This window comes from Tachypleus tridentatus, unplaced genomic scaffold, assembly GCF_004210375.1.
Source record: "Tachypleus tridentatus isolate NWPU-2018 unplaced genomic scaffold, ASM421037v1 Hic_cluster_1, whole genome shotgun sequence".
NCBI lineage: Eukaryota > Metazoa > Arthropoda > Merostomata > Xiphosura > Limulidae > Tachypleus > Tachypleus tridentatus.
In genome coordinates, this window is record NW_027467777.1 from 33,070,036 (window position 1) to 33,096,006 (window position 25,971).

General features: G+C 32.7%; 1 pseudogene across 1 annotated transcript in view; it reads left to right on the forward strand.

Moving 5' to 3' along the window:
* The window catches only part of LOC143241817 (cAMP and cAMP-inhibited cGMP 3',5'-cyclic phosphodiesterase 10A-like), an 86,506-nt pseudogene extending 61,658 nt beyond the window's left edge, over positions 1 to 24,848 (forward strand). Inside the window, exons 11-16 of the transcript XR_013022287.1 lie at positions 135 to 185; positions 2,166 to 2,224; positions 10,759 to 10,810; positions 12,240 to 12,391; positions 23,269 to 23,361; positions 24,697 to 24,848. The product of XR_013022287.1 is annotated as a cAMP and cAMP-inhibited cGMP 3',5'-cyclic phosphodiesterase 10A-like (transcript). The remainder of the gene's footprint in view (positions 1 to 134; positions 186 to 2,165; positions 2,225 to 10,758; positions 10,811 to 12,239; positions 12,392 to 23,268; positions 23,362 to 24,696) is intronic.
* Positions 24,849 to 25,971: the final 1,123 nt, after the last annotated feature.

The window sequence follows — 25,971 nt, forward strand, 5'->3', positions numbered from 1 at the left end:
TTAAATTAAACTATTTTTATAGAGAAAACTAGAAATTCGTCTAGTAAATAACGTAGCTAATTTAATATAGCGGGTAACTTGTAACCAATGATGTTAAAACAGAAAGTCACGTGTGGTCCTTATTGTTTTATTAGATCATCAACAGCTATCTGGTATGGGGAGGTATTGCTCTACATTACGCCGAGGTATGTACCAACATCTAATAATTAACTTATTCGTTGTCATGGTTGCTAGCGTGCACGATCACCTAGGTGTAGTTACTTTATTGTTGTAGTTAATGTGTAGTAATAGTATTCAAATGAATCGTTTATATTAATTAATGAAAAGTTAGACTTGTGTGGTCGAATAGGGCCGTGGTACTCAAACTATGGGTCGTCTCTTCCAAGAGGGACGTGGAGAGTCGGGAGGGCGGTTGGAAGCACAACTTAGAACATGTAAATTACATCTGAAAGTAGAAATTTTAAACCAAACATGTTTTAAAAACTAGTGTATAAATGTTACTGGTATTAATTAATATAGTAAGAACAATTAAAGTGGAAAAATATTATGTACAGTGTGCAAAGTTATACTGGGAGCAGGGGACAACATAATACGTTTAGTAAGGGGACAATATAATACGTTTAGTAAGGGGACAATATAATACGTTTAGTAAGGGGACAACATAATACGTTTAGTAAGGGGACAACATGATACGTTTAGTAAGGGGACAACATGATACGTTTAGTAAGGGGACAATATAATACGTTTAGTAAGGGGATAACATAATACGTTTAGTAAGGGGACAACATAATACGTTTAGTAAGGGGACAACATGATACGTTTATTAAGGGGACAATATAATACGTTTAGTAAGGGGACAACATGATACGTTTAGTAAGGGGACAACATAATACGTTTAGTAAGGGGATAACATAATACGTTTAGTAAGGGGACAACATAATACGTTTAGTAAGGGGACAACATAATACGTTTAGTGAGGGGACACCATTAAAAGTTTGCGTACCAGTGATGCGGTACATTAATATCATTATATTACCACAATCTTACCTTACGTACTTGATTAAATACACATATATAAGCATCACTAACAATCAGATCATCCCACCGTTCATCTATATTGTAAAAATACCTTAAGCTCCATCCTTCTTTAGGTTATACAAAAAAACATAGGCTTTGTCTGATGTCCAACAGTATCGGAGTTTTCTAGTAAATTTTTATAGGAAACCCTAAGCTTCGTCTGATGGTCAACAATAAAACCATAGCTGTCTAGTGATTTCTATAGGAAAACATAGGCCTTGTCTGATGTCCAACCATAAGAAAGCTGTCTAGTAATTTCTGTAGGAGAGCCTAGGCCTTGTCTGATAGTCAACCATACTATAGCAGTCTTATAATTTCTCGAGGAAAGCTTAGGCCTTGTTTGATGGTCAACCATACCGGAGCTGTCTGGTGATTTCTATGGGAAAGCTTAGGCCTTGTCTGATGGTCAACCATACCGGAGCTGTCTAGTGATTTCTATAGGAAAACCTTGGCCTTGTATCATGACCAACCGTACTAGGTATGCCTAGTAATTTCTCCAGGTTGACATATAATCTAGACCTGGCATGGCCAGGTGATTAAGGCACTCGACTCCTAATCCGAGGGTCACGAGATCGAATTCCTATCACACCAAACATGCTCGCCCTTTCAGCCGTAGGGGTGTTATAATGTTGCGATCAATCCCACTATTCGTTGGTAAAGAGTAGCTTAAGAGTTGACGGTGGGTGGTGATGACTAGCTGCCTTCCCTCTAGTTTTACACTGCTAAATTAGGGACGGCTAGTGCAGATAACCCTCGAGTAGCTTTGCATGAAATTCAAAACAAACAAATGTATGATCTTGGATCGACTGGCTCTTAACATGTCTTAGCGTTTAATTTAAGACAGCATATCTCACTGTCTTAACATTTAATTACTTAATCAGTGCAAGGGGTTCGTTATAATAATATATGATAAAATTAATTTAATATCTCTTGATTTTATTAGGTTTTCTTAAAGTTCTAATTGTTTCCTGCGATTTACTGATATTGCTAACTATGTTTAGAGTCCTTTGATATTCACCAGTTGTATGTAAGCTGATAATAATATTGGGCGTTTTTGTCTTTCATAATCTTCATGTTCAAAATTTCAGATGTACACCAATATGGCGCGACAGAGGAAACTCAACAACTTCCTATTGGCTGTTGTCAGGTGAGTTTGATTTAGGACTAACTCAGAGAGAGAGAAAAGTCATTTCTTAGCTACCTAGAACAAACAAACTGAATGATATTTAACTTATTAAAACAAGAAAATGGGTTAAAACGAACAGAAAATATTCTGCATTAATTATAAAATAATCACGTTTACAAACATTGTGGATATGACGGTGTGGACGATTACAGAATATTGATCAGTGATCCATTTGGGCACCACAAAAGAAATATAGGTACAGCACTGTTTTATTGACGTCATTTCCGTTTTAAGGCTATGACGTTCCTCATATCACGGATAAACCAGCAAACGGATAATTGGAAGTTTCTAACGCTTCAGTTGTCTTACATCTTTCTATTTTCATAGCTTTTAACATTCTCTCCCTATAGTGGTTCAGCTTATCACGCTAAATATCGAGTTTTGATACCTACAACGGGTAGGATGCAAACAGTCAGAAGTGAAACTCTGCTCTTAACAAAAAAATAAAACTAATTATTCAATCACGGTGTGATGGTTTAGGATTACACTCTTACTGGTACCAACTTACCACCTACAATGTATTTTACAATGCTTGTGATGGTTTAGGATTACACTCTTACTGGTACCAACTTATCAGCTACAATGTATTTTACAATGCTTGTGATGGTTTAAGATTACACTATTACTGGTACCAACTTATCAGCTACAATGTATTTTACAGTGTTTGTGATGGTTTAGGATTATACTCTTACTGGTACCAACTTATCAGCTACAATGTATTTTACAGTGTTTGTGATGGTTTAGGATTACACTCTTACTGGTACCAACTTATCAGCTACAATGCATTTTACAGTGTTTGTGATGCTTTAGCATTACACTCTTACTGGTACCAACTTATCAGCTACAATGTATTTTACAATGCTTGTGATGGTTTAGGATTACACTCTTACTGGTACCAACTTATCAGCTACAATGTATTTTACAGTGTTTGTGATGGTTTAGGATTACACACTTACTGGTACCAACTTATCACCTACAATGTATTTTACAATGCTTGTGATGGTTTAAGATTACACTATTACTGGTACCAACTTATCAGCTACAATGTATTTTACAGTGTTTGTGATGGTTTAGGATTACACTCTTACTGGTACCAACTTATCAGCTACAATGTATTTTACAGTGTTTGTGATGGTTTAGGATTACACTCTTACTGGTACCAACTTATCAGCTACAATGTATTTTACAGTGTTTGTGATGGTTTAGGATTACACTCTTACTGGTACCAACTTATCAGCTACAATGCATTTTACAGTGTTTGTGATGGTTTAGGATTACACTCTTACTGGTACCAACTTATCAGCTACAATGCATTTTACAGTGTTTGTGATGCTTTAGCATTACACTCTTACTGGTACCAACTTATCAGCTACAATGTATTTTACAATGCTTGTGATGGTTTAGGATTACACTCTTACTGGTACCAACTTATCAGCTACAATGTATTTTACAGTGTTTGTGATGGTTTAGGATTACACACTTACTGGTACCAACTTATCAGCTACAATGTATTTTACAGTGTTTGTGATGGTTTAGGATTACACTCTTACTGGTACCAACTTATCAGCTACAATGCATTTTACAGTGTTTGTGATGGTTTAGGATTACACTCTTACTGGTACCAACTTATCAGCTACAATGCATTTTACAGTGTTTGTGATGGTTTAGCATTACACTCTTACTGGTACCAACTTATCAGCTACAATGTATTTTACAATGCTTGTGATGGTTTAGGATTACACTCTTACTGGTACCAACTTATCAGCTACAATGTATTTTACAGTGTTTGTGATGGTTTAGGATTACACACTTACTGGTACCAACTTATCAGCTACAATGTATTTTACAGTGTTTGTTATGGTTTAGGATTACACTCTTACTGGTACCAACTTATCAGCTACAATGTATTTTACAATGCTTGTGATGGTTTAGGATTACACTCTTACTGGTACCAACTTATCAGCTACAATGTATTTTACAGTGTTTGTGATGGTTTAGGATTACACACTTACTGGTACCAATTTATCACCTACAATGTATTTTACAGTGTTTGTGATGGTTTAGGATTACACACTTACTGGTACCAACTTATCACCTACAATGTATTTTATAGTGTTTGTGATGGTTTAGGATTATACTCTTACTGGTACCAACTTATCAGCTACAATGTATTTTACAGTATTTGTGATGGTTTAGGATTACACACTTACTGGTACCAACTTATCAGCTACAATGTATTTTACAGTGTTTGTGATGGTTTAGGATTACACACTTACTGGTACCAACTTACCACCGACAATGTATTTTATAGTGTTTGTAATGGTTTAGGATTACCCTCTTACTGGTACCAACTTATCACCTACAATGTATTTTACAATGCTTGTGATGGTTTAAGATTACACTATTACTGGTACCAACTTATCAGCTACAATGTATTTTACAGTGTTTGTGATGGTTTAGGATTACACTCTGACTGGTACCAACTTATCAGCTACAATGTATTTTACAATGCTTGTGATGGTTTAGGATTACACTCTTACTGGTACCAACTTATCAGCTACAATACATTTTACAGTGTTTGTGATGGTTTAGCATTACACTCTTACTGGTACCAACTTATCAGCTACAATGTATTTTACAGTGTTTGTGATGGTTTAGGATTACACTTTTACTGGTACCAACTTATCAGCTACAATCTATTTTACAGTGTTTGTGATGGTTTAGGATTACACACTTACTGGTACCAACTTAACACCTACAATGTATTTTATAGTGTTTGTGATGGTTTAGGATTACACTTTTACTGGTACCAACTTAACAGCTACAATGTATTTTACAGTGTTTGTGATGGTTTAGGATTACACTTTTACTGGTACCAACTTATCAGCTACAATGTATTTTACAGTGTTTGTGATGGTTTAGGATTACACACTTACTGGTACCAACTTACCACCTACAATGTATTTTATAGTGTTTGTGATGGTTTAGGATTACACTTTTACTGGTACCAACTTATCACCTACAATGTATTTTACAGTGTTTGTGATGGTTTAGGATTACACTCTTACTGGTACCAACTTATCAGCTACAATGTATTTTACAATGCTTGTGATGGTTTAGGATTACACTCTTACTGGTACCAACTTACCGCCTACAATGTATTTTACTGTGTTTGTGATGGTTTAGGATTACACTCTTACTGGTTCCAACTTATCACCTACAATGTATTTTACAATGTTTGTGATGGTTTAGGATTACACTCTTACTGGTACCAACTTACCACCTACAATGTATTTTACAGTGTTTGTGATGGTTTAGGATTACACTCTTACTGGTTCCAACTTATCACCTACAATGTATTTTACAGTGTTTGTGATGGTTTAGGATTACACTCCTACTGGTACCAACTTATCAGCTACAATGTATTTTACAGTGTTTGTGATGGTTTAGTATTACACTCTTACTGGTACCAACTTATCAGCTACAATGTATTTTACAGTGTTTGTGAGGGTTTAGGATTACACTCCTACTGGTACCAACTTATCAGCTACAATGTATTTTACAGTGTTTGTGATGGTGTAGGATTACACTCCTACTGGTACCAACTTACCACCTACAATGTATTTTACAGTGTTTGTGATGGTTTAGTATTACACTCCTACTGGTACCAACTTATCAGCTACAATGTATTTTACAGTGTTTGTGAGGGTTTAGGATTACACACTTACTGGTACCAACTTACCACCTACAATGTATTTTACAGTGTTTGTGATGGTTTAGTATTACACTCCTACTGGTACCAACTTATCAGCTACAATGTATTTTACAATGCTTGTGATGGTATAGGATTACACTTTTACTGGTACCAACTTATCACCTACAATGTATTTTACAATGCTTGTGATGGTTTAGGATTACACTCTTACTGGTACCAACTTATCAGCTACAATGTATTTTACAATGCTTGTGATGGTATAGGATTACACTCTTACTGGTACCAACTTATCAGCTACAATGTATTTTACAATGCTTGTGATGGTATAGGATTACACTCTTACTGGTACCAACTTATCAGCTACAATGTATTTTACAATGCTTGTGATGGTTTAGCATTACACACTTACTGGTACCAACTTATCAGCTACAATGTATTTTACAGTGCTTGTGATGGTTTAGCATTACACACTTACTGGTACCAACTTATCAGCTACAATGTATTTTACAGTGCTTGTGATGGTATAGGATTACACTCTTACTGGTACCAACTTATCAGCTACAATGTATTTTACAGTGTTTGTGATGGTATAGGATTACACTCTTACTGGTACCAACTTATCAGCTACAATGTATTTTACAGTGTTTGTGATGGTATAGGATTACACTCTTACTGGTACCAACTTATCAGCTACAATGTATTTTACAGTGTTTGTGATGGTATAGGATTACACTCTTACTGGTACCAACTTATCAGCTACAATGTATTTTACAGTGTTTGTGATGGTATAGGATTACACTCTTACTGGTACCAACTTATCAGCTACAATGTATTTTATAGTGTTTGTGATGGTATAGGATTACACTCTTACTGGTACCAACTTATCAGCTACAATGTATTTTACAGTGTTTGTGATGGTATAGGATTACACTCTTACTGGTACCAACTTATCAGCTACAATGTATTTTACAGTGCTTGTGATGGTATAGGATTACACTATTACTGGTACCAACTTATCAGCTACAATGTATTTTACAATGCTTGTGATGGTATAGGATTACACTCTTACTGGTACCAACTTATCAGCTACAATGTATTTTACAGTGTTTGTGATGGTATAGGATTACACTCTTACTGGTACCAACTTATCAGCTACAATGTATTTTACAGTGTTTTTGATGGTATAGGATTACACTCTTACTGGTACCAACTTATCAGCTACAATGTATTTTACAGTGTTTGTGATGGTATAGGATTACACTCTTACTGGTACCAACTTATCAGCTACAATGTATTTTACAGTGTTTGTGATGGTTTAGGAATACACTCTTACTGGTACCAACTTATCAGCTACAATGTATTTTACAATGCTTGTGATGGTATAGGATTACACTCTTACTGGTACCAACTTATCAGCTACAATGTATTTTACAATGCTTGTGATGGTTTAGGATTACACTCTTACTGGTACCAACTTATCAGCTACAATGTATTTTACAATGCTTGTGATGGTTTAGGATTACACTCTTACTGGTACCAACTTATCAGCTACAATGTATTTTACAATGCTTGTGATGGTATAGGATTACACACTTACTGGTACCAACTTATCAGCTACAATGTATTTTACAGTGTTTGTGATGGTTTAGTATTACACACTTACTGGTACCAACTTATCAGCTACAATGTATTTTACAGTTCTTGCTTCATGCTTTGTTTTTACCGATAAAATATCTAACAACATTTTGTTAGATTGATGATGACTACAGTAGAACTATCATTGATGATGACTACAGTAGAACTATCATTGATGATGACTACAGTAGAACTATCACTGATGATGACTACAGTAAAACTATCATTGATGATGACTACAGTAAAACTATCATTGATGATGACTACAGTAAGACTATCATTGATGATGACTACAGTAGAACTATCATTGATGATTACTACAGTAGAACTATCACTGATGATGACTACAGCAGGACTATCATTGATGATGACTACAGCAGGATTATCATTGATGATGACTACAGTAAGACTATCATTGATGATGACTACAGTAGAACTATCATTGATGATGACTACAGTAGAACTATCACTGATGATGACTACAGCAGGACTATCATTGATGATGACTACAGCAGGATTATCATTGATGATGACTATAGTAGAACTATCATTGATGATGATTATAGTAGAACTATCATTAATGATGATTATAGTAGAACTATCATTGATGATGACAACAGCAGGACTGTCATTGATGATGACTACAGTAGAACTGTCATTGATGATGACTACAGTAGAACTATCATTGATGATGACTACAGTAGAACTATCATTGATGATGACTACAGTAGGACTAACATTGATGATGACTACAGCAGGATTATCATTGATGATGACTACAGTAGAACTATCATTGATGATGACTACAGCAGGACTATCATTGATGATGACTACAGCAGGATTATCATTGATGATGACTATAGTAGAACTATCATTGATGATGACTACAGCAGGACTATCATTGATGATGACTACAGCAGGACTATCATTGATGATGACTACAGTAGAACTATCATTGATGATGACTACAGTAGGACTGTCATTGATGACGACTACAGCAGGACTGTCATTGATGATGACTAAAGTAGAACTATCATTGATGATGACTACAGCAGGACTATCATTGATGATGACTATAGTAGAACTATCATTGATGATGACTACAGCAGGATTATCATTGATTATGACTATAGTAGAACTATCATTGATGATGATTATAGTAGAACTATCATTGATGATGACAACAGCAGGACTGTCATTGATGATGACTACAGCAGGACTATCATTGATGATGACAACAGCAGGACTGTCATTGATGATGACTACAGTAGAACTGTCATTGATCATGACTACAGCAGGACTAACATTGATGATGACTACAGTAGGACTATCATCGATGATGACTACAGTAGAACTATCATTGATGATGACTACAGTAGAACTATCATTGATGATGACTACAGTAGGACTAACATTGATGATGACTACAGTAGAACTATCATTGATGATGACTACAGTAGGACTATCATCGATGATGACTACAGTAGAACTATCATTGATGATGACTACAGTAGGACTATCATTGATGATGACTACAGTAGAACTATCATTGATGATGACTACAGCAGGACTATCATTGATGATGACTACAGCAGGACTATCATTGATGATGACTACAGTAGAACTTTCATTGATGACGACTACAGCAGGACTGTCATTGATGATGACTACAGTAGAACTATCATTGATAATGACTACAGCAGGACTATCATTGATGATGACTATAGTAGAACTATCATTGATGATGACTACAGTAGGACTATCATTGATGATGACTACAGTAGAACCATCACTGAGGATGACTACAGCAGGACTATCATTGATGATGACTACAGTAGGACTATCATCGATGATGACTACAGCAGGACTAACATTGATGATGGCTACAGCAGGACTATCATTGATAATGACTACAGCAGGACTATCATTGATGATGACTATAGTAGAACTATCATTGATGATGATTATAGTAGAACTATCATTGATGATGACAACAGCAGGACTGTCATTGATGATGACTACAGCAGGACTATCATTGATGATGACAACAGCAGGACTGTCATTGATGATGACTACAGTAGAACTGTCATTGATCATGACTACAGCAGGACTAACATTGATGATGACTACAGTAGGACTATCATCGATGATGACTACAGTAGAACTATCATTGATGATGACTACAGTAGGACTAACATTGATGATGACTTCAGTAGAACTATCATTGATGATGACTACAGTAGGACTATCATCGATGATGACTACAGTAGAACTATCATTGATGATGACTACAGTAGGACTATCATTGATGATGACTACAGTCGAACTATCATTAATGATGACTACAGCAGGACTATCATTGATGATGACTACAGCAGGACTATCATTGATGATGACTACAGTAGAACTGTCATTGATGACGACTACAGTAGAACTGTCATTGATGACGACTACAGCAGGACTGTCATTGATGATGACTACAGTAGAACTGTCATTGATCATGACTACAGCAGGACTAACATTGATGATGACTACAGTAGGACTATCATCGATGATGACTACAGTAGAACTATCATTGATGATGACTACAGTAAAACTATCATTGATGATGACTACAGTAGGATTATCATTGATGATGACTACAGTAGAACTATCATTGATGATGACTACAGTAGGATTATCATTGATGATGACTACAGTAGAACTATCATTGATGATGACTACAGTAGGATTATCATTGATGATGACTACAGTAGAACTATCATTGATGATGACTACAATAGTTTCAATATAACATTGTGTGATGAGGACTACAATAGGTTCAAAATAACATTGTGTGGTGAGGACTATAATAGGATAATGTTCTCTGAATAGGATTGCTTTAGATCTTTTAAATTATTTTGTATAATGAAGTTTGAAAGTTAAAAATAATTGCGACTTATTATTTCAAATACTTTTTTAACTTTTCTTTTGTATTAGGGGTAAGTTAGAGTTACATGGTGATGTTATTTGTTGAGCTAAGTTAGAGTTACATGGTGATGTTATTTGTTGAGCTAAGATACAGTTATATGGTGATTGTATTTGTTGAAATCTTCAGGGCAGATATACAGTAGGCAGAAAATAATGTTATATATATATATTTTAGGTCAATCTTTCAAGACATGATTTCAATGGACTCAGTGATAGTCAAGATAATGGTAAGAACATGTTGTCGCGTTATCTAGTACTTTAAACTGGTTAATTCTACCTATTGTTTTATTGGATGAATATCAGACTATTTTCGGTTTTTAGTTTAGTTTGAAGGTTAAGCCCAATCATTGTGTAGTTTAACTCTTATCTTGTTATTTAAATAACAATGATCCCAAATTCTTTTTATAATTTAGTTTGGAGGTTAAGCCTAACTGTTCTTAGTTGAATACTCGCCTTGTTATATTAACAAGAACAAATCGAATCATGTTTATAATTTAGTTTGGAGGTTAGGCCTAACTGTTCTTAGTTGAATACTCGCCTTGTTATATTAACAAGAACAAATAGAATCATGTTTATAATTTAGTTTGGAGGTTAGGCCTAACTGTTCTTAGTTGAATACTCGCCTTGTTATATTAACAAGAACAAATAGAATTATGTTTATAATTTAGGTTGGAGGTTAAGCCTAACTGTTCTTAGTTGAATACTCGCCTTGTTACATTAACAAGAACAAATCGAATCATGTTTATAATTTTGTTTGGAGGTTAAGCCTAACTGTTCTTAGTTGAATACTCGCCTTGTTACATTAACAAGAACAAATCGAATCATGTTTATAATTTTGTTTGGAGGTTAAGCCTAACCGTTGTTTAGTTTTCCCTCGCTTTATTTTATCTTTATAAATAGGTAATAAATGAACGTATGGCACTAACAACAATAACTATATTTTATTGTTAATATTTTACATATATCTAAAACTAAAGACATTGAAGCTCAAATAATATTCATATTCAGTTATTAAATATAAGCAAATAGATATTGATCATAAAATAAGGGAATTTAACCCCGATATCACAGACCAGGAAGATATTTAATAAACACGAAAGTTCGTTGTGAAACTAATTAAAAACAAAATGTGTATTAATTAGGAAAATTATAATATCAGGTTGGTCATGAACAAAGCAGGCCCTATAAGACTAAGAAACCAAACAAATTAAAAACCTGAATGTAAGTTAATTGAAAACATATTAATATCAGGAAACATATTTATTAAAATTAATTAATAACAGAATGTAAATTGGCATTTGCACGAAAAACTGTTTTCCCAGATATAGCGAATTTGTTTGAATTAGTCTAAATAATGAGAGATGGCAGACAGTTGACTCTCATGATTATAATAAAGATACAGAGTCCAAGATGAGATAATGAAGCCTCATATCTACAGGTCTTTACTTTCAACAAACGTAACTTATAAGATTTTATTACCACAACTGGGGGAGGTATTAATATTTATTGTGTGTGTTTGAGTTATTGTTGCTTATCGTAACATTTCCTTAAGATAAGCGATACCCTTCACTTACCGTGATACCTTTTATTAAATATTGTACATATGATTTACGTCAATGGTTTTAATGAGATATTTTATCTTTATTACATCTTCAGACATTCGCTCAAAAGCTGGTGAACGCTGACAGGGCTTCACTTTTCCTGGTTGACGGACGAACTAAGGAATTGTATGCTCGAATATTTGACGTCAGCGGAGACCAAGAGAGCAAGTCTACTGTGTCTGTTTCAGAGACGTCGAAAGAAATCCGGTACAGATAAACAGAATTTAAGTAAATAAATATAACCAAAGAAACCACATTGAGTGTGACATGACAGTGTAACCATATGTAGATTATAATAATAAACAATAATTTATTACAAACTAAGGTTATCTGTGAAAAACATACTCGTATAACAGCAGTGTCTAAGTAGAGAAACAATAAAACCTTGTTATTGTTGGTATTGTGGTTGTTGTACAACTGTTATTCGTAGTATTATTCTGGTTGCACTACTGTTATTCATAGTACTATTCTGATTGTACTATCATTGTTGTAAGTGGTATTCTGGTTGTATTACCATTGTTGTTATTAGTATTCTGGTTGTACCACTGTTGTTGTTAGTATTATTCTGGTTGTACTAATGTTGTTGTTAGTATTATTCTGGTTCTGCTATTGTTGTTGTTGGTATTATTTTGGTTGTAGTACTGTTTTTAGTATTATTCTGGTTGTACTATTGTTAGTATTATTCTGGTAGTATTACTGTTGTTAGTATTATTCTGGTTCTACTATTGTTGTTGTTAGTATTTTTCTGGTTGTACTGTTGTTGTTAGTATTATTCTGATTATACTACCAATGTTGTTAGTAGTATTCTGGTTGTACTACTGTTATTCGTAGTATTATTCTAGTTGTTCTTCCATTGTTGTTAGTAGTATTCTGGTTGTACTACTGTTATTCGTAGTATTATTCTCCTTGTACTACTGTTGTTGTGAGAAGTATTCTGGTTGTACTACTGTTCTTGTTAGTTGTATTATGGTTGTACTAATGTTGTTGTTAGTATTCTGGTTGTACTACTGTTATTCGTAGTATTATTCTGGTTGTACTACCATTGGTGTTAGTATTATTATGGGTGTACTAATGTTGTTAGTAATATTCTGGTTTTATTACTGTTGTTGTTACTAGTATTATGGTTGTACTAATGTTGTTGTTAGTAGTATTCTGGTTGTACTACTGTTATTCGTAGTATTATTCTGGTTGTACTACCATGGTTTGTTAGTAGTATTCTGGTTGTAGTACTGTTATTCGTAATATTATTCTGGTTGTACTAATGTTGTTGTTAGTATTATTCTGGTTCTGCTATTGTTGTTGTTGGTATTATTTTGGTTTTGTAGTACTGTTTTTTTAGTATTATTCTGGTTCTACTATTGTTGTTGTTAGTATTTTTTCTGGTTGTACTGTTGTTGTTAGTATTATTCTGATTATACTACCAATGTTGTTAGTAGTATTCTGGTTGTACTACTGTTATTCGTAGTATTATTCTAGTTGTTCTTCCATTGTTGTGAGAAGTATTCTGGTTGTACTACTGTTCTTGTTAGTTGTATTATGGTTCTACTAATGTTGTTGTTAGTATTCTGGTTGAACTACTGTTATTCGTAGTATTATTCTGGTTGTACTACCATTGGTGTTAGTATTATTATGGGTGTACTAATGTTGTTGTTAGTATTATTCTGGTTGTACTACCATTGTTGTTAGTAATATTCTGGTTTTATTACTGTTGTTGTTACTAGTATTATGGTTGTACTAATGTTGTTGTTAGTAGTATTCTGGTTGTACTACTGTTATTCATAGTATTATTCTGGTTGTACTACCATGGTTGTTAGTAGTATTCTGGTTTGTAGTACTGTTATTCGTAATATTATTCTGGTTGTACTAATGTTGTTGTTAGTATTATTCTGGTTCTGCTATTGTTGTTGTTGGTATTATTTTTTGGTTGTAGTACTGTTTTTAGTATTATTTTGGTTGTACTATTGTTAGTATTATTCTGGTAGTATTACTGTTGTTAGTATTATTCTGGTTCTACTATTGTTGTTGTTAGTATTTTCTGGTTGTACTGTTGTTGTTAGTATTATTCTGATTATACTACCAATGTTGTTAGTACTATTCTGGTTGTACTACTGTTATTCGTAGTATTATTCTAGTTGTTCTTCCATTGTTGTTAGTAGTATTCTGGTTGTACTACTGTTATTCGCAGTATTATTCTCCTTCTACTACTGTTGTTGTGAGAAGTATTCTGGTTGTACTACTGTTCTTGTTAGTTGTATTATGGTTGTACTAATGTTGTTGTTAGTATTCTGGTTGTACCACTGTTATTCGTAGTATTATTCTGGTTGTACTACCATTGGTGTTAGTATTATTATGGGTGTACTAATGTTGTTGTTAGTATTATTCTGGTTGTACTACCATTGTTGTTAGTAATATTCTGGTTTTATTACTGTTATTGTTACTAGTATTATGGTTGTACTAATGTTGTTGTTAGTAGTATTCTGGTTGTACTACTGTTATTCGTAGTATTATTCTCATTGTACCACTGTTGTTGTTAGGTGTATTCTGGTTGTACTACTGGTGTTAGTAGTATTATGGTTGTACTAATGATGTTGTTAGTAGTATCCTGGTTGTACCATTGTTATTCGTAGTATTATTCTGGTTGTACCACCATTGTTGTTAGTAGTATTCTGGTTGTACTACCATTGTTGTAAGTAGTATTCTTGTTGTACTAATGTAATTCGTATTATTATTCTGGTTGTACTACCATTGTTGTTAGTAATATTCTGGTTGTACTAGTGTTTTTGTTAGTAGTATCCTGGTTGTACTATTGTTATTCGTAGTAGTATTCTGGTTGTACCACCATTGTTGTAAGTAGTATTCTTGTTGTACTAATGTAATTCTGTATTATTATTCTGGTTGTACTGCCATTGTTGTTAGTAATATTCTGGTTGTACTAGTGTTGTTGTTAGTAGTATCCTGGTTGTACTATTGTTATTCGTAGTATTATTCTGGTTTTACTACCATTGTTGTTAGTAGTATTTTGGTTGTACTACCATTGTTGTAAGTAGTATTCTTGTTGTACTAATGTAATTCGTATTATTATTCTGGTTGTACTACCATTGTTGTTAGTAATATTCTGGTTGTACTAGTGTTGTTGTTAGTAGTATTATGGTTGTACTAATATTGTTGTTAGTAGTATTCTGGTTGTACCACTGTTATTCGTAGTATTATTCTGGTTGTACTACCATTGTTGTTAGTAGTATTCTGGTTGTACCACTGTTATTGATAGTAGTATTATGGTTGTACTAATGTTGTTGTTAGTAGTATTCTGGTTTGTACTATTGTTATTCGTAGTACTATTCTGGTTGTACCACTATTGTTGTTAGTGCTATTCTGGTTGTACCACCATTGTTGTTAGTAGTATTTTGGTTCTACTACTGTTATTCGTTGTGCTATTCTGGTTGTATTACTGTTATTCGTAGTATTATTCTGGTTCTACTATTGTTGTTGTTAGTATTATTCTGGTTGTACCATTGATGTTAGTATTATTCTGGTTGTACTACTGTTATACGTAGTATTATTCTGGTTGTACTACTGTTATACGTAGTATTATTCTGGTTGTACTACTGTTATTCGTATTATTATTCTGGTTGTACTACCATTGTTGTTATTAGTATTCTGGTTGTACTACTGTTATTCGTAGCCTTATTCAGGTTGTACTACCATTGTTGTTAGTAGTATTCTGGTTGTACCACTGTTGTTAGTAGTATTATGGTTGTACTAATGTTGTTGTTAGTAGTATTCTGGTTGTACTACTGTTATTCGTAATATTATTCTGGTTGTATTACTGTTGTTGTTTGTATTATTCTGGTTCTGCTATTTTTGTTGTTAGTATTATTCTGGTTATACTATTATGTTTTTAGTATTATTCTGGTTGTACTATTGTTGTTGGTATTATTCTGGTTCTACTATTGTTGTTCTTAGTATTATTCTGGTTGTACCATTGTTGTTAGTATTATTCTGGTTGTACTACCATTGTATTTAGTAGTATTCTGGCGGTACTACTGTTATTCGTAGTATTATTCTCGTTGTACCACTGTTGTTGTTATTAGTATTCTGGTTGTACTACTGTTGTTGTTAGTAGTATCATGGTTGTACCACTGTTGTTGTTATTAGTATTCTGGTTGTATTTTCACTGTTGTTGTTAGTAGTATCATGGTTGTACCACTGTTATTCGTAGTATTATTCTCGTTGTACTACCATTGTTGTTAGTAGTATTCTGGTTGTTCTGCTGTTATTCGTAGTATTATTCTGGTTGTACCACCATTGTTGTTAGTATTATTCTGGTTCTACTATTGTTGTTAGTATTATTCTGGTTGTACTACCATTGTTGTTTGTAATATTCTGGTTGTACTACTGTTATTCGTAGTATTATTCTGGTTGTACTACCATTGTTGTTAGAATTATTCTGGTTGTACTATTGTTGTTAGTATTATTCTGGTTGTATTACTGTTGTTGTTAGAATTATTCTGGTTGTACTACTGTTTTTAGAATTATTCTGGTTGTACTAATATTATTCTTAGTATTATTCTGGTTGTATTACTGTTGTTGTTAGTTGTATTCTGGTTGTACTATTGTTGTTGTTAGTATTATTCTGGTTGTACTACTGTTATTCGTAGTATTATTCTGGTTGTACCACCATTGTTGTTAGTAGTATTCTGGTTGTACTACTGTTGTTGTTAGTAGTATTATGGTTGTACTAATGTTGTTGTTAGTAGTATTCTGGTTGTATTACTACTGTTGTTTGTATTATTCTGGTTGTACTACTGTTGTTGTTTTTGTATTATACTGGTTCTGCTATTTTTTGTTGTTAGTATTATTCTGGTTCTACTACTGTTGTTAGTATTATTCTGGTTGTACTATTGTTGTTAGAATTATTCTGGTTGTACCATTGTTGTTGTTATTATTATTATTGTTGTACTACTATTGTTGTTAGTAGTATTTTGGTTGTACTACTGTTGTTGTTAGTATTATTCTGGCTGTAATATTGTTGTTAGTATTATGCTGGTTGTAATATTTTTAGTATTATTCTTGTTGTACTACTGTTGTTAGTAGTGATCTGGTTGTACTATTGTTGTTAGTATTATTTTGGTTGTAGTACTGTTGTTGTTGTTAGTATTATTCTGGTTGTATTACTATTGTTATTAGTATTATTCTCTGTTGTATTATTCTTGTTAGTATTATTCCGGTTGCAGTTCTGTTTTAGTATTATTCTGGTTGTACTACTGTCGTTAGTATTATTCTTGTTGTACTACTGTTGTTGTTAGTATTATTCTGGTTGTACTATTGTTGTTAATATTATTCTGGTTGTACTATTGTCGTTAGTATTATTTTGGTTGTACCACTGTTGTTGTTAGTATTATTCTGGTTGTACTATTGTTGTTAATATTATTCTGGTTGTACTATTGTCGTTAGTATTATTCTGGTTGTATTACTATTGTTATTAGTATTATTCTGGTTGTATTATTCTTGTTGTTAGTATTATTCTCGTTGTAGTTCTGTTTTAGTATTATTCTCGTTGTACTATTCTTGTCAGTATTATTCTGGTTGTATTACTGTTGTTGTTAGAATTATAATGGTTGTACTACTGTTGTTAGTATTATTCTGGTTGTATTGTTGTTGTTGTTAGAATTGTTCTGGATGTAGTTCTGTTTTTAGTATTATTCTGGTTCTGCTACCATTATTGTTAGTAGTATTCTGGTTGTACTACTGTTATCTCGTAGTATTATTCTGGTTGTACTAATGTTGTTGTTAGTATTATTCTGGTTCTGCTATTGTTGTTAGTATTATTCTGGTTTGTAGTACTGTATTTAGTATTTTTCTGGTTGTACTACCATTATTGTTAGTATTATTCTGGTTGTACTATTGTTGTTAGTATTATTCTTGTTGTACTATTGTTAGTATTATTCTGGTTGTACTACTGTTGTTAGTACTAATCTGGTTGTACTTCTGTTTTTAGAATTATTCTGGTTGTACTACAGTTGTTCTTAGTATTATTCTGGTTGTATTAATGTTGTTATTAGTAGTATTCTGTTTGTACTACTGTTATTGTTAGTGCTATTTTGGTTGTACCACCATTGTTGTTAGTAATATTCTTGGTTGTACTATTGTTATTCGTAGTGCTATTCTGGTTGTATTACTGTTATTGTTGTTGTTAGTATTATTCTGGTTGTACAATTGTTGTTAGTATTATTCTGGTTGTACTATTGTTTTTAGAATTATTCTGCTTTTGCTACTTTTATAGAATTATTCTGGTTGTACTACTGTTCTTCTTAGTATTATTCTGTTGTATTACTGTTGTTGTTAGTAATATTCTGGTTGTACTATTGTTTTTAGAATTATTCTGCTTTTGCTACTTTTTATAGTATTATTCTCGTTGTGCTATTGTTGTAAGTATTATGCTGGTTCTACTATTGTTGTTGTTCGTATTATTCTGGTTGTACTATTGTTTTTAGTATTATTCTGGTTGTACTACCGTTATTCGTACTATTATTTTGGTTGTACCACCATTGTTGTTGTTAGTAGTATTATGTTTGTACTACTATTGTAGTTAGTATAATTCTTGTTATATTACTGTTGTTGTTAATTTTATTTTGGTTGTACCATTGTTGTTAGTATTATTCTGGTTGTACCATTGTTGTTGTTAGTATTATTCTGGTTGTATTACTGTTGTTGTTAGTAGTATTTTGGTTGTACTACTGTTGTTAGTATTATTCTGGTTGTACCATTGTTGTTAGAATTATTCTGGTTGTACCATTGTTCTTGTTAGTATTATTCTGGTTGTACTACTGTTGTTGTTAGTATTATTCTGGTTGTACTACTATTGTTCTTAGTATTATTCTGGTTGTACTACTATTGTTCTTAGTATTATTCTGGTTTGTATTACTGTTATTCGTAGTGCTATTCTGGTTGTATTACTGTTATTCGTAGTGTTATTCTGGGTTTACTACTGTTGTTGTTAATAGTATTTTGGTTGTAGTACAGTTGTTCTTAGTATTATTCTGGTTGTATTACTGTTGTTAGTAGTATTATGGTTATTATACTGTTGTTAGTATTATTCTGGTTGTACCATTGTTGTTAGAATTATTCTGGTTGTACTATTGTTGTTGTTAGTATTATTCTGGTTGTACTACTGTCGTTAGTATTATTCTTGTCGTACCACTGTTGTAGTTAGTATTATTCTGGTTGTACTAATGTTGTTAATGTTATTCTGGTTGTACTACTATTGTTGTTAGTATTATTCTGGTTGTATTACTGTTGTTGGTAGTATTATTCTGGTTGTACTATTGTTGTTAGTAGTATTCTGGTTGTACTACTGTTGTTGTTAGTAGTATTATGTTTGTACCACTATTGTTGTTAGTATTATTCTGGTTATATTACTGTTGTTGTTAGTATTATTCTGGTTGTACTATTGTCGTTAGTATTATTTTGGTTGTATTACTATTGTTATTAGTATTATTCTGGTTGTTAGTATTATTCTGGTTGTAGTTCTGTTTTTTAGTATAATTCTCGTTGTACCATTGTTGTCAGTATTATTCTGGTTGTATTACTGTTGTTAGAATTTTTCTGGTTGTACCACTGTTGTTAGTATTATTCTGGTTGTATTGTTGTTGTTGTTAGAATTGTTCTGGATGTAGTTCTGTTTTAGTATTATTCTCGTTCTGCTACCATTATTGTTAGTAGTATTCTGGTTGTACTACTGTTATTCGTAGTATTATTCTGGTTGTACTAATGTTGTTGTTAGTATTATTCTGGTTCTGCTATTGTTGTTAGTATTATTCTGGTTGTAGTACTTGTATTTAGTATTTTCTGGTTGTACCACCATTATTGTTAGTATTATTCTGGTTGTACTATTGTTTTAGTATTATTCTTGTTGTACTATTGTTAGTATTATTCTGGTTGTACCACTGTTGTTAGTATTAATCTGGTTGTACCACTGTTTTAGAATTATTCTGTTTGTACCACTGTTATTGTTAGTAGTATTATGGTTGTACTAATGTTGTTGTTAGTAGTATTCTGGTTCTACTACTGTTATCTCGTAGTACTATTCTGGTTGTACCACAATTGTTGTTAGTGCTATTCTGGTTGTACTACCATTGTTGTTAGTAATATTCTGGTTGTACCATTGTTATTCGTAGTGCTATTCTGGTTGTATTACTGTTATTGTTGTTGTTAGTATTATTCTGGTTGTACAATTGTTGTTAGTATTATTCTGGTTGTACCATTGTTTTAGAATTATTCTGCTTTTGCTACTCTTTTATAGAATTATTCTGGTTGTACTACTGTTCTTCTTAGTATTATTCTGGTTGTATTACTGTTGTTGTTAGTAATATTCTGGTTGTACTATTGTTTTTAGAATTATTCTGCTTTTGCTACTTTTTATAGTATTATTGTCGTTGTGCTATTGTTGTAAGTATTATGCTGGTTCTACTATTGTTGTTGTTCGTATTATTCTGGTTTTACTATTGTTTTTAGTATTATTCTGGTTGTACCACCGTTATTCTGTACTATTATTTTGGTTGTACTACCATTGTTGCTGGTAGTATTCCGGTTGTACTACTGTTATTCCTAGTATTATTCTGGTTGTACTACCATTGTTGTTAGTAGTATTCTGGTTGTACTACTGTTGTTGTTAGTAGTATTATGTTTGTACTACTGTTGTAGTTAGTATAATTCTGGTTATATTACTGTTGTTGTTAATTTTATTCTGGTTGTACATTGTTGTTAGTATTATTCTGGTTGTACTATTGTTGTTGTTAGTAATATTCTGGTTGTATTACTGTTGTTATTATTATTTTGGTTATACTATTGTTGTTAATATTATTCTGGTTGTATTCTTATTGTTGTTAGTATCATTCTGGTTGTAGTTCTGTTTTAGTATTATTCTTGTTGTACCACTGTTGTTGTTAGTATTATTCTGGTTGTACTACCATTGTTGTTAGTAGTATTCTGGTTGTACCACTGTTGTTATTAGTAGTATTATGTTTGTACTACTATTGTAGTTAGTATAATTCTTGTTATATTACTGTTGTTGTTAATTTTATTCTGGTTGTACTATTGTTGTTAGTATTATTCTGGTTGTACTATTGTTGTTGTTAGTATTATTCTGGTTGTATTACTGTTGTTATTATTATTTTGGTTATACTATTGTTGTTAATATTATTCTGGTTGTATTATTATTGTTGTTAGTATCATTCTGGTTGTAGTTCTGTTTTTAGTATTATTCTCGTTGTACTATTGTTGTCAGTATTATTCTAGTTTTATTACTGTTAGAATTATTCTGGTTGTACCTACTGTTGTTAGTATTATTCTGGTTGTACTGTTGTTGTTGTTAGTATTATTCTGGTTGTATTGTTGTTGTTGTTAGTATTATTCTGGATGTAGTTCTGTTTTTTAGTATTATTCTCGTCTCTACTAACATTGTTGTTAGTAGTATTCTGGTTGTACCACTGCTATTCGTAGTATTATTCTGGCTGTGCTAATGGGTTTGTTAGTATTATTCTGGTTCTGCTATTGTTGTTGTTAGTATTTTCTTTGTTATAATATGTTTTTTAGTATTATTCTGGTTGTACTATTGTTGTTAGTATTATTCTGGTTGTACTATTGTATTATTCTGGTTGTACTACTGTTGTTAGTATTATTCTGGTTGTTCTACTGTTGTTAGTATTATTCTGTGTGTATTATTGTTGTTAGTATTATTCTGGTTGTATTACTGTTGTTGTTGGTATTATTCTCGTTGTACTATTGTTGTTAGTAGTATTCAGGTTGTACTACTGTTGTTGTTAGTATTATTCTGGTTGTACTATTGTATTATTCTGGTTGTACCACTGTTGTTAGTATTATTCTTGTTGTACTACTGTTGTTGTTAGTATTATTCTGTGTGTACTATTGTTGTTAATATTATTCTGGTTGTATTACTGTTGTTGTTGGTATTATTCTCTGTTGTACTATTGTTGTTAGTAGTATTCAGGTTGTACTACTGTTGTTGTTAGTATTATTCTGGTTGTACCATTGTTGTTAGTATTATTCTGGTTGTATTACTGTTGTTGTCAGTATTTTCTGGTTGTATTACTATTGTTGTTTTTAGTATGTTGGTTATACTATTGTTGTTAGTATTATTCTGGTTGTATTATTGTTGTTGTTAGTATTTTTTCTGGATGTAGTATCGTTTTAAGTATTATTCTCGTTGTACCACCATTGTTGGTAGTAGTATTCTGGTTGTACTACTGTTATTCGTAGTATTATTCTGGTTGTACTAATGTTGTTGTTGGTATTATTCTGGTTTAGCTATTGTTGTTGTTAGTATTATTCTGGATGTTGTGCTGTTTTTTTAGTATTATTCTGGTTGTACTATTGTTGTTTGTATTATTCTGGTTGTACTACTGTTGTTAGTAGTAATATGGTTGTACTGCTGTTCTTAGAATTATTCTGGTTGTACTACAGTTTTTCTTGGTATTATTCTGGTTGTATTACTGTTGTTAGTATTATTCTGGTTGTACTATTGTTTTTTTTTGAATTATTCTGGTTGTACTATTCTTGTTATTAGTTTTATTCTGGTTGTACTATTGTTGTTATTAGTATTCTAGTTGTACTACTGTTGTTGTTAGTATTATTCTGGTTGTACCTATTGTTATTAGTATTCTGGTTGTACTACTGTTGTTGTTAGTAGTATTATGGTTGTATTACTATTGTTGCAATATTGTTGTTGTTAGTATTATTTTTGTGACTTTGCTGTTTGTTACTTTAGAAGGTTGAAAGGTGGATCAGTGTTTTTATCTGTGTGCAGTATGGAATATTTTTTAATATATTATGGTATATTCTGTAGATGACACTAGACTGTTATTAGTTATATTCATATCCACCTGTAATAATACTCGTTATATAATAGTATGTATGGTTAAACATCATGGGTTCTATTTAAAGGTTGGTATGATTTGTTGTGACAAAAATTATTGGTTCGACTGTAAATTATGTGATATCTATTTGATGTTGTGTTATAGTGGTCTTCTCAACTGTTCATTAGATAACTTCATCTGTATGTTCAGGTTTCCAGTTGGGAAGGGAATAGCTGGACATGTTGCTTTGACAGGGCAATCACTGAACATTCCAGATGCATATGATGATGACAGATTCAACAGGTGAGAGAAAGTTTTATAATAAATTATTGTTATCTAGGTTTTTGTAACCTTCCTTTCTTAGATATCAGTAGTTTATTATCTAGATATAGAGGATTAGCTAACAATGTGCTTTATAGAAATATAGGATTAGATAACAATGTGCTTCATACGTATAGAGGATTAACTAACAATGTGCTGTATATATATGCAGGATTAGCTAACAATGCGCTGTATAGATATAAAGGATTAGCTAACAATGCGCTGTATAGATGTGCAAGATTAGCTAACAATGTGCTGTATAAATATAAAGGATTAGCTGATAATGTTCTTCATAGATATAGAGGATTAGCTAACAATGTGCTTCATAGAAATATAGGATTAGATAACAATGTGCTTCATAGGTATAGAGGATTAACTAACAATGTGCTTTATAGATATAGAGGATTAGCTAACAATGTGCTTTATAGATGCACAGGATTAGCTAACAATGTGCTTTATAGAAATATAGGATTAGCGAACAATGTGCATTATAGATATATAGGATTAGATAACAATGTGCTTCATAGGTATAGGGGATTAACTAACAATGTGCTTTATAGAAATATAATGATTAGATAACAATGTGCTTTATAGATGCACAGGATTAGCTAACAATGTGCTTTATAGAAATATAGGATTAGCGAACAATGTGCATTATAGATATATAGGATTAGATAACAATGTGTTTTATAGATATACAAGATTATCTAACAATGTGCTGTATAAATATAAAGGATTAGCTGACAATGTTCTTCATAGATATAGAGCATTAGCTAACAATGTGCTTTATAGATATACAAGATTAGCTAACAATGTGCTGTATAAATATAAAAAATTAGCTGATAGTGTTCTTCATAGAAATAGAGGATTAGCTAACAATGTGCTTTATAGATATACAAGATTAGCTAACAATGTGCTGTATAGATGTATAGGATTAGCTAACAATGTGCTCTATAGATATATAGGATTAGCTAACAATGTGCTGTATAGATATATAGGATTAGCTAACAATGTGCTGTATAGATATATAGGATTAGCTAACAATGTGCTCTATAAATATAAAGGAATAGCTAACAATGTGCTTTATAGATATAGAGGGATAGCTAACAATGTGCTTTATAGATATAAAGGATTAGCTAACAATGTGCTTTATAGATATAGAGGGATAGCTAACAATGTGCTTTATAGATATAGAGGATTATCTAACAATGTAACGTGTTAATTATAAATATCAAAGACACCAGTATAGTAATTCATATTTTCAGTTGTGTTAACTACATTATTAATATATAAATGATCCTTAACGTTTCTGAACAGGACAGTGGATCAGCAGACAGGTTACAGAACAAGGAACTTACTATGTATGCCAATCTTCATCAGAAACAAGTAAGGTTGTTGTTATGTGTCCATCAGAAACAAGTAAGGCCGTTGTGTGTGTCATCATCTGCAATAAGTTTGTGTATAGTTTAGACCTTGTTTACAGTGAGGTACATGTGACATTTACACCTGGTTTACAGTGAGGTAGATGTGACATTTAGACCTTGTCTACAGTGAGGTAGATGTGACATTTAGACCTTGTTTACAGTGAGGTAGATGTGACATTTAGACCTTGTTTACAGTGAGGTAGATGTGACATTTAGACCTTGTTTACAGTGAGGTAGGTGTGACATTTAGACCTTGTCCACAGTGAGGTAGATGTGACATTTAGACCTTGTCTACAGTGAGGTAGATGTGACATTTAGACCTTGTCTACAGTGAGGTAGATGTGACATTTAGACCTTGTTTACAGTGAGGTAGATGTGACATTTAGACCTTGTCCACAGTGAGGTACATGTGACATTTACACCTGGTTTACAGTGAGGTAGATGTGACATTTAGACCTTGTCTACAGTGAGGTAGATGTGACATTTAGACCTTGTTTACAGTGAGGTAGATGTGACATTTAGACCTTGTTTACAGTGAGGTAGATGTGACATTTAGACCTTGTTTACAGTGAGGTAGGTGTGACATTTAGACCTTGTCCACAGTGAGGTAGATGTGACATTTAGACCTTGTCTACAGTGAGGTAGATGTGACATTTAGACCTTGTTTACAGTGAGGTAGATGTGACATTTAGACCTTGTCCACAGTGAGGTAGATGTGACATTTAGACCTTGTTTACAGTGAGGTAGATGTGACATTTAGACCTTGTTTACAGTGAGGTAGATGTGACATTTAGACCTTGTTTACAGTGAGGTAGGTGTGACATTTAGACCTTGTCCACAGTGAGGTAGATGTGACATTTAGACCTTGTCTACAGTGAGGTAGATGTGACATTTAGACCTTGTTTACAGTGAGGTAGATGTGACATTTAGACCTTGTTTACAGTGAGGTAGGTGTGACATTTAGATCTTGTCCACAGTGAGGTAGATGTGACATTTAGACCTTGTCAATAGTGAGGTAGATGTGACATTTAGACCTTGTTTACAGTGAGGTAGATGTGACATTTAGACCTTGTTTACAGTGAGGTAGGTGTGACATTTAGACCTTGTCCACAGTGAGGTAGATGTGACATTTAGACCTTGTCTACAGTGAGGTAGATGTGACATTTAG